At 36.5% G+C, this 9,129-nt stretch overlaps 1 long non-coding RNA gene across 1 annotated transcript; it reads right to left on the bottom strand.

Moving 5' to 3' along the window:
• Nucleotides 1–4,243: 4,243 nt before the first annotated feature.
• LOC128311039 (uncharacterized) lies at nt 4,244–6,609 on the bottom strand. The gene is made up of 3 exons (XR_008288961.1): nt 5,685–6,609; nt 5,273–5,354; nt 4,244–4,367 (listed from the first exon to the last, which is right to left on the bottom strand). It is a non-coding gene; the product is annotated as an uncharacterized LOC128311039 (long non-coding RNA).
• Nucleotides 6,610–9,129: the final 2,520 nt, after the last annotated feature.

Here is a 9,129-nt window from a genome sequence, read left to right as displayed (position 1 = left end):
GAGTAATTCAGGAAGCTGACAGTAATCTTTGGGCAATGCTCAAACCTCAAACACATAAAAGATGGAATGCTAGCTATCATCTTAAGATGAGCCACTTGGTATGGGGAGTTCTGTGTCATAGTAGCCAATATACCATTTAGAGTTCTGAGCTGCTTTGTTTTTCTATTTCTTGCTTAGTCAGAGTCTTGTCCTCTCAAATACATTCTCCAAGGCAACTAGAGAGGCCCACAAATTGAAATCACAAACCTTGAAATGTTGGCCACAGTATTTAAAAGCCTTTAATGGTTTCTTATGACTTCAAAAAACTGAAATTTAAACTTTTTAGTATGGCAAAACTGTCGTCCAATGCATATTCTTCACATCTCTCTCTGACTACAATATTTTCACCTGTTTCTGCTTTTGCATTTTGTAATAAAGAAATACCAAACTGCTTAAGATTCCCTGTATACATCAGGCTCTTTCAAACTTTGTACATTTTCTCACCTCTTCCCTGTACCTTGAACACCATTTTCCCCTTCACTGTCAGCCTAGCATTCTTCAAGACATGTTCAGATGTCTTTTCCTACCCTGATATCCAGCCTGGACTGAGTTCACCAACTCTGTGCTGCCTTAGAACTTGTGTCCAAGTTACTTGTTTTTATCTGTTCCACTAGAACACAACTTCCTGAAAGATTGTGAGTCTTAATCGTTTATTAATAATCCCAGCACAATTACTGCTTCATGGTACCTAATCAATATGCCTGTTCAATGAAAGGTAACTTGGAATATAAACAATCATTCCAATGTAGCAGTCTGCAGAAAGTCATGTTGTTACTGATTTATAGCCTTTTAACATATACATTAAAGTTTCTTCTAGGCCCCTGGCTCTGTCCTAACCAAGCTGGCAGAGAATAGGATAAAAATGGACCTTGTTGGTTTGGATTTTATTGATTACAATTAACGGGAAGTGTAGAAAAATATCAATTTGTTTACAATTAGTCACACCATTATGAAACATTTCAACAAACAACATTTTCACACACACTAAAATGCCTACCACATGGCACACCTAAGGACCTTGGGGAACTTCATGAGGTGGACGGTACTGTATAGTAACTGCTACTGTCCTTGTCTTCTGATGATGCCACTTATATTGAAGAGACAAAATACAATTAGTTCTAAGATTTCCCTACTGCCTTTGCACCTCTTTATCTGCTGAGAAGGCAAGAACACAGTGGCTCTATCACAAGTTGGCCTGTGATCCCAACGTAATGCTAGGAATCTGTTGATAGATAGGGCCAGTCGCCCATCCAGAAAGTCTCTAACTATGAGCTTGGCAACAAATAGGATATGAAGAAGCCAACAGTTTTGCCTCATAATCAGTTTTGCCTTCAGGGCTCTAGCAACTCTACTTTTACTTCCATTTTTGCTCCATTTGTGTAAGAGTTGAGCGGCTGCCACTAAATCAACCCGATACAATTCATACCACTCTCTTTCATCACAGAGTTGTTCCTCATTTCTGTCCAACCAATTTCCAGAGAACAGCATGCTTAGAGGTCAAGTGCATTGACTTCTGTTTTCAAATAATCTTCTTCTGAAAACCACCTGAGTTATTCTCTGAAAACCACCTGAGGTATTCTTTTCTTGCTATCTTAGTGCTTCTGTGTGTATTATTGTACATTTCTGAGCAAAATTAAGATTGCCACTATGGTCTCCTATGAGATTCCTTTCACTGAGAGAATAATATTATCAGAAATGCCACCAATACCAGAAGGCAGAAGTTCCTTACCTTTTGAGTTTAAATGCAGGCTGGTCTACCCTCTTGGGTTTTTTTCTTAGGATAGAGGAAGATATGGGAATAGCATTCCTATAAGAATCTCATGATAGTTCTTCCATCTTTACATAAGTGGCTCATCAGCCTATCAGCTGGGAATTTCCTCAGACTGGCCAGTAGTCAGATTCCACCTCCAGATATACATTTATTTGGATAGCTTCTCCTAGAGGTATTCAAAATTAAAAACATCCTGTCGTTTATAACCAAAATAACCTTAAATTTTCTTTGTAACAATTTGCAAGAGAATGCTTGCTTTGAAATAAAAAACAAACTAGGTTTAAATACCAGGTCTGCACTGAATTTCATTAACATAGAAATAATATTACTAACATCAAATACCTCCAAGGAGTAAATGTCAAATGTTTCAAATAGTACCAGGAACATAGCAGTATATGAAATGTTTTATAGTTGTCTACAAAATGTTTTTTTTTCCCTTAAAATGGAACATGAAGGGAGTCTTTGTTATTTTTTACGTCAGAAAACACAAAGGCACGTGAGATTCAGCTCACTAAGGCCAAAACGGTCTCTGAATCTTAAGTGTCCTAGAGATTCTGAGCAATTATACAAATGTTACAAGTGACCCTACATGGTCTCACAGTCACTGGGCTAAGTAAGGTATGTAGCCAGGAGTCTGATGTAAGTGGTGAAGGAACAGACACTGTAGCTAGGTTACCACTTACAGCGGTTTGATCTTGCTCAAAGAACCTCACCTCTCATATGTTTTAGTTTCCTCATCTGTAAAATAGTTTTCTGCTTCATAGGTTTGTTAAGAAGATTTAAAGAGTTGATACATTAAAGCATGCCAGAAACATGGGAAGTTCTTAATTCAATGTTAAATACTATGGTTATAGTCAAATTAGATAACTAAGGCAGAATGATGAACAGGGAGTAAAAAATACAGGTGTCACACTGATCCACTCTCTCTAGACCTTAGAGAGTTTACTTTGGCCTGAGGATAATTTTATGTGATTATTAAGAATGGCTATGCACTTTCTACATGCTGAAATTTCACTAGCTCATACATCATGTAACCTTTCTTCCCAAGTGGTTTCTCTTATTGAGCCCCTCTTCCCAACTGTTTTTCATGCATAAGGCACACATGCTTCCCTGGAAATCTCTACCACGTGCACATTCAATTCCAACTAGACTCAGAATTTAACTCTTCATTCCCTTGGTATCTTTTTCCTTGCTTAGTGTTTAATCATGCTGAGTTAATAAAAACCTGCAGGGATATTTCTATTCCGTGTTTCATGTTTGCCTTTTAATATATTTTAAATGCTTCATCTCAAACATTTTTGATGAAACAAAAATTCCAAGATTTTAGATACTCCATCACACCCCATTTAAGTCATCCCCAAATCAAAGAGGCTCGTGATTCTTAAACCATTCATTCTCAAAGAAAGGAAAACATAGACCAGTACAAAGAAAAAAAGTCAGGAACAAATATTGGTGTGACTGCCCCGTTTAAATAAGTTCTGCTTACGCCCCTTGTAAAATTATGGTTATCAGGAACCAGCAGGTTTTGACTGATAGTTCTTATTCTATTTAAGCCCAATAGGGCCAACTAAGTGTCATAAAAGTGCAGTGTGGTGTGTTTTGTTTTGTTTTTTCCTTTTCTTACTGGGGTTAAGTCAAGACATGCCTTATTTGGAACAAAAGTATCCTTATAAGCAGCTGACTTAGTTTCATTTAAGAGAATCAATAGGCAAAATTTAAAGGAGCTGACCAAGATCAAGCAAGAAAAACTCAAGACTCAATACTCTCAAGAGCCCACTGCAGTGTAAGATTTATTAAAAAAAAGAAAATTAATGTTTATTTTTGAGAGAGAGACAGAGCGTGAATGGGGAGGGAGGGCCCAGGGGGGAGACACAGAATCAGAAACAGGCCCCAGGGTCTAAGCTGTCAGCACAGAGCCCAACACAGGGCTTAAACTCACAAACTGCGAGATCATGACCCGAGCCCAAGTCAGACACTCAACCAACTGAGCCACCTAGGCACCCCTGCATAAGATTTATTTTAAATGAATGTGGTATCTTGGTTCAGATGTCTCAGGTTAGGATTCTATGATGGCTGACAATCATACCACCTTATCCTTATGTCCTCTCTCTATATTTTTTAATCATTCTGTCATGCATTTTATTTTAACAAAGTAAACCCTAGGTCCCTGTGTCACTTCAGAGAAGGCGCTCTCGGGAAGGTTATGAGAGGGCTGGTCAGGAGGGCAAAACACTTCCTGATAAAAGCTGTTTCTAAGAGATATAAATAGAAGCTTTTCCAGGACTTCAGCCTGGTGCTATATTGGGAATCATGTAACATTTACAATATACTTCCATGTGAGACAATCTTGTGCTAAGGCATTGCTAAAAGAGACAGCACCTTTGGAGTTTATCATATGTGATATTCAAAAACAGTGGTAGGTTTAATCTCTTACCTTGATCCTGACTTGTTATTATGGTAAGCAGCCTCCTGGTTTTCTTTGTCCAGGTAGCACCATAGTATTTTGCCCAGTAGAAGTAGATAGTAGACATTTCTCTCAAAATTCCATTTACTTCATCTGTAGCTACTATGACAAAAATTTAAATTTCTTTAAAATATAGGATAAAATCTTACATTTGAGCTCTTTTTGAATGGAAGAATACATTTAATTCAAAAAGAGAACTCAGGAGCTCTGGTGGCTCAGTCAATTAAGTGTCTGACTCTTGGTTTCCGCTCAAGTCATGATCTCGCAGTTTGCGAGTTCAAGCTCTGCATCAGGCTCTGTGCTGACAGCGTGGAGCCTGCTACTCTCTCTCTCTGCCTCTCCCCTATTTGCTCTCTACCTCTTTCTCAACATAAATAAACATTTAAAAACAAAACAAAATGAGAATTCATTCAAATGTCTAAAACTATACCGTGCAACGATCTAAAAACTTTCACGAAGAGCTCACAAGAATGCCTAAAATCCCAAATGTAGATACTGATAACTATATGTGATCGTGTAGTGCAAATATTTACTCACTGCTTTCCTTAAGCAACTTCACATTTTGGTATCTCAGTGTTGTTTTTTTGGTTTTTTTGGGTTTTTTTGCATAAATTCTAAATTATGATTGACACGTTCAATAATTCCTAGGAGGAAATCTCATGATTCTTATGGGAAACAGATGTGCATGATTAAGATGTTTGTGAAGCTTTGTAATTAAAAAAGTCTTGTGAACTTGGATACTGATACCACTATCACCATATTTCCTTAACACTCTCAGTTTTGTCATATGTTTTAGAGTTATTAATGTAATTCTTAACTTGAAGATGAAGAAAAAACGTAGCCAAATGAAGTGATATGTAAACCTGAGTATGGATGATAAACATAAGACTACAGACAAGATTCTTCTCAAAGATATTAAATTGCTCACAAGATACTCCAGAATTTGTTGGAACAAGATACGGTAGAAAACAAGTAGTCAGACATATAAGCTAAGGTACTCAAAGCATACTAAGAGTATTATAGACCATTCCTGCAGGAGTAGTTGAAAGGCTTAGCAGTGCTTTTGGTGGTTTTGTGGGACTGGAGAAATAGAACTCAAAATCAGGAACTTTTTAGGAGAAGAAACATTAATAATTTACCCACTGCAGGGGCACCTGGGTGGCTCAGTTGGTTAAGCTTCTGACTTTGGCTCAGATCATGATCTCACGGTTCATGGGTTCAAGCCTGGTGTTGGGCTCTGCACTGACAGCTCAGAGCCTGGAGTCTACTTCTGATTCTGTGTCTCCCTTTCTCTCAGCACCTCCCCCTGTTCATGCTCTGTCTGTCTTTCTGTCTGTCTGTCTCTCTCTCTCTCTCACAATAAACATTAATAATTTTTTTAAATAATTAACCTACTACAAAGAGCTATACCTAGAAGATAAGCTGGAGGTTAGCAAGCTCTCTTTTGAACATGTGGCTCAACATTGCACCATCTGTAAGGATGCTGAAATCTCAAACTTCATTTAAAGTGGTTCTGGACTGGCAGGACCCCATATGCCTAGAAAAAGCAACAGAAAATCCTCTATGAAAGATGATATATAAAAGACATAAGAAATATTTTCCAAATAATGTTTTTTTATAATTTTTTTCTTGTGATAAGAACTTTCAAAATCCACTCACCTAGCTACTTTCAAATATGCAGTGGAGTATTAAGTGTCATCACTATACTGTACATTACTATACATCCCATGATTTACCCATTTTATAATTGGAAATTTGTATATTTTGACCCCCTTTACTCATTCCCTCACACCCCACCTCAGGCAACCACAAATCTGTCCTCTGTATCTATCAGTTCATTTTTTTCTTTTTTTTTTTTTAGACTCCATATATGAGATCATACAGTATTTATCTTATTCTATCTGATTTATTTCATTTGGCATAAAGTCCTCAAGTTCTATCCATGTGTTGCAAATGGCCAGATTTCATTATTTTATAGCTGAATAATGTTCCATTGTTATGAAAATATCAGCTTTATCCATTCACCCATCAATGTACATTTGTTATTTCCATGTTTTGGCTTTTGTAAATAATGCCACAATAAACATGAGGTGCATATATCTTTTTAAATTAGTGTTTTCATTTTCTTCAGATAAATATCCAGTAGTAGGATTGCTGGTTCATATGGTATTTTTAGTTTTAAATTGTTGAGCAGCCTGCAGTTTTCCATAGCGGTTGAAACAATTTACATTCCAACCAATGGTGCACAAATGTTCCCTTTTTATCCACATCTTCACCAACACTTGCTATTGCTTATCTTCTTGATAGTGACGATTCTAACAAGTATGAGGGGAGGCCTCCTTGTGGTTTTGAACTGCATTTCCTTATGATTAGTAAAACAATTTTAATATAATACCACAAAGTCAAATAAAATCAGGAACACAAGGAAAGATAAGACCATGAATGAAAGCCAACAGACAAAATAAACAATTAGACACCACCCAAAAAAGAAGCAAAACAAAAAATATGACTTATTGGAATCATCAACCTCAAATGATAAAATAATTGTATATAAAATGCCTGCAAAAGTCAACAAAAATTAACAGTTTTTTGTAGGGGAATAGAAAGTATAAACTGTGACATGGCAGATATGAGAAAAAACTGAATAATAATTCATTAACTGAAAAACATAACATGAAATTTTGTGGATTGGAAATAGCAATTAGCTATGAAATACTATTTATTTCATTAAATAGTAAATCAAATTACACATGAAATATTAAAGATATAAATCCACACATTCAAAAAACTCAGTGAATGCCAAACAATAATTAAAGATAAATCTATATTTACATACCTTCATGTGGAATTTAAAAATCAAAATAAGAAGAAGATATTAAATGGAGTCAGAAGAAATAAAGATAGACTGCTTTCAAAAAGGCCACAGAAAGACTCACAGCTGACTTCTCAATGGCAACAGAGGAAGCTACAATGACATTGTTAATGAGATGAAGAAAATAATTTCCAACCTTGAATTGTATACTTAGGAAAAGGATACTTTAAGATAAAAGAGAAGGGACAGGGTGCCTGGGTGGCTCAGTTGGTTGAGGGTTTAACTTTGGCTCAGGTCATGAACTCATGATTCATGGGTTTAAGCCTTATGTTGGGCTCTGTGCTGATAGCACAGAACCTGGAGCCTGCTTTGGACTGTGTTTCTCTTCTTCTCTGACCTCCCCCATGTGCACTCTGTCTCTCTCAAAAATAATAAACATTAAAAATTTAAAAAAAAAAGAAATAAGGGAAGTTATAAGACAAGAAAAAATGGAGTTTGCCACCCATAGAAAATCCCAATCAATGTTCTTCATTCACAATAAAAATTATTTCTGATGAAAAATCAGGATGCATAAAAGATTACAGAGAAAAAGAAAAGGTATAAATAAAATAAAGGTATATGAATTTTATAAACCAATAAAAATGGGGACTTAAAATTATTTGTATTGTCCAAAAGGATAGTAAAAGTACCAGTTAATAGTAGATTTAATATTTAAATATACTCTTATAACTTCATATGTAATGTTAAATGAATAGAAACTGAATAAATAATTTCTGAATTAGGAGGGAAATGGAAATATAAAAATCAATCAATCTAAAAGAAGAGAGAAAGTAAAGAATCAAGAACAGTTTAGAAGAGTAAAAAGTAGAAAGTAAAATGGTAGATGTAAATTCAAACACGTAATTACATTAAAGGTAAACAGACTTAGTTCTATAGCTAAGTGACAAAACTTTCCAAGTAAATCTAAACAACAGTTTGTTTTTAGCAAAAGGACATCTATGACATGGAAATACATAAAGATTGATAAAACAAAAGGGAAGAAAACCAAACAATCGTAAGAAAGGTGATGTAGGTTCTATGATGGCAGTGCAAGTGTCTTACAGCCCATCCCTTTTACTGATTACGACTAAAAACTCTGGAAAAAAATAAACTATTTAAGGACTCCTATAATTTTAAAAACTTACCTGAGGACTCTCAAACATAAAGGCAGGGGAGTCAACACTTGGAGAGGCAATCCACACTGGGGTAAATTTCACTTAATTTTTGTCTTATTTCTTTGCTCTAAGGTTGGGCCCCTGTTGGAGAGTAGCACAGTGCAGACACCTAAAACTCAGAAACCCCAGCATCTTGGGGTACTTGTGTGGCTCAGTTGGTTAAGTGTCTGACTTCAGCTCCAGTCATGATCTTGCCATTCATGGGTTCGAGCCCTGCATCAGGCTCTGGGCAGACAGCTCAGAACCTGGAGCCTGGAGCCTGCTTCAGATTCTGTGTCTCCATCTCCCTCTGCCCCTCCCCCGCTCACGCTCTGACTCTCTCTCCCTCTCTCTCTCTCTCAAAAATAAACATTAAAACAAAATTTTTTTTTTTAATATATGAAATTTATTGTCAAATTGGTTTCCATACAACACCAGGTGCTCATCCCAAAAGGTGCCCTCCTCAATACCCATCACCCACCCTCCTCTCCCTCCCACCCCCCATCAACCCTCAGTTTGTTCTCAGTTTTTAACAGTCTCTTATGCTTTGGCTCTCTCCCACTCTAACCTCTTTTTTTTTTCCTTCCCCTCCCCCATGGGTTTCTGTTAAGTTTCTCAGGATCCACATAAGAATAAAACCATATGGTATCTGTCTTTCTCTGTATGGCTTATTTCACTTAGCATCACACTCTCCAGTTCCATCCACGTTGCTACAAAGGGCCATATTTCGTTCTTTCTCATTGCCACGTAGTACTCCATTGTGTATATAAACCACAATTTCTTTATCCATTCATCAGTTGATGGACATTTAGGCTCTTTCCATAATTTGGCTATTGTTGAGAGTGCTGCT

This window comes from Acinonyx jubatus, chromosome B4 (genome assembly GCF_027475565.1).
Source record: "Acinonyx jubatus isolate Ajub_Pintada_27869175 chromosome B4, VMU_Ajub_asm_v1.0, whole genome shotgun sequence".
Taxonomy (NCBI): Eukaryota; Metazoa; Chordata; class Mammalia; order Carnivora; family Felidae; genus Acinonyx; species Acinonyx jubatus.
Note: the sequence above shows the minus strand (reverse complement) of the source record. Positions and strands in the feature narration are given on the sequence as shown.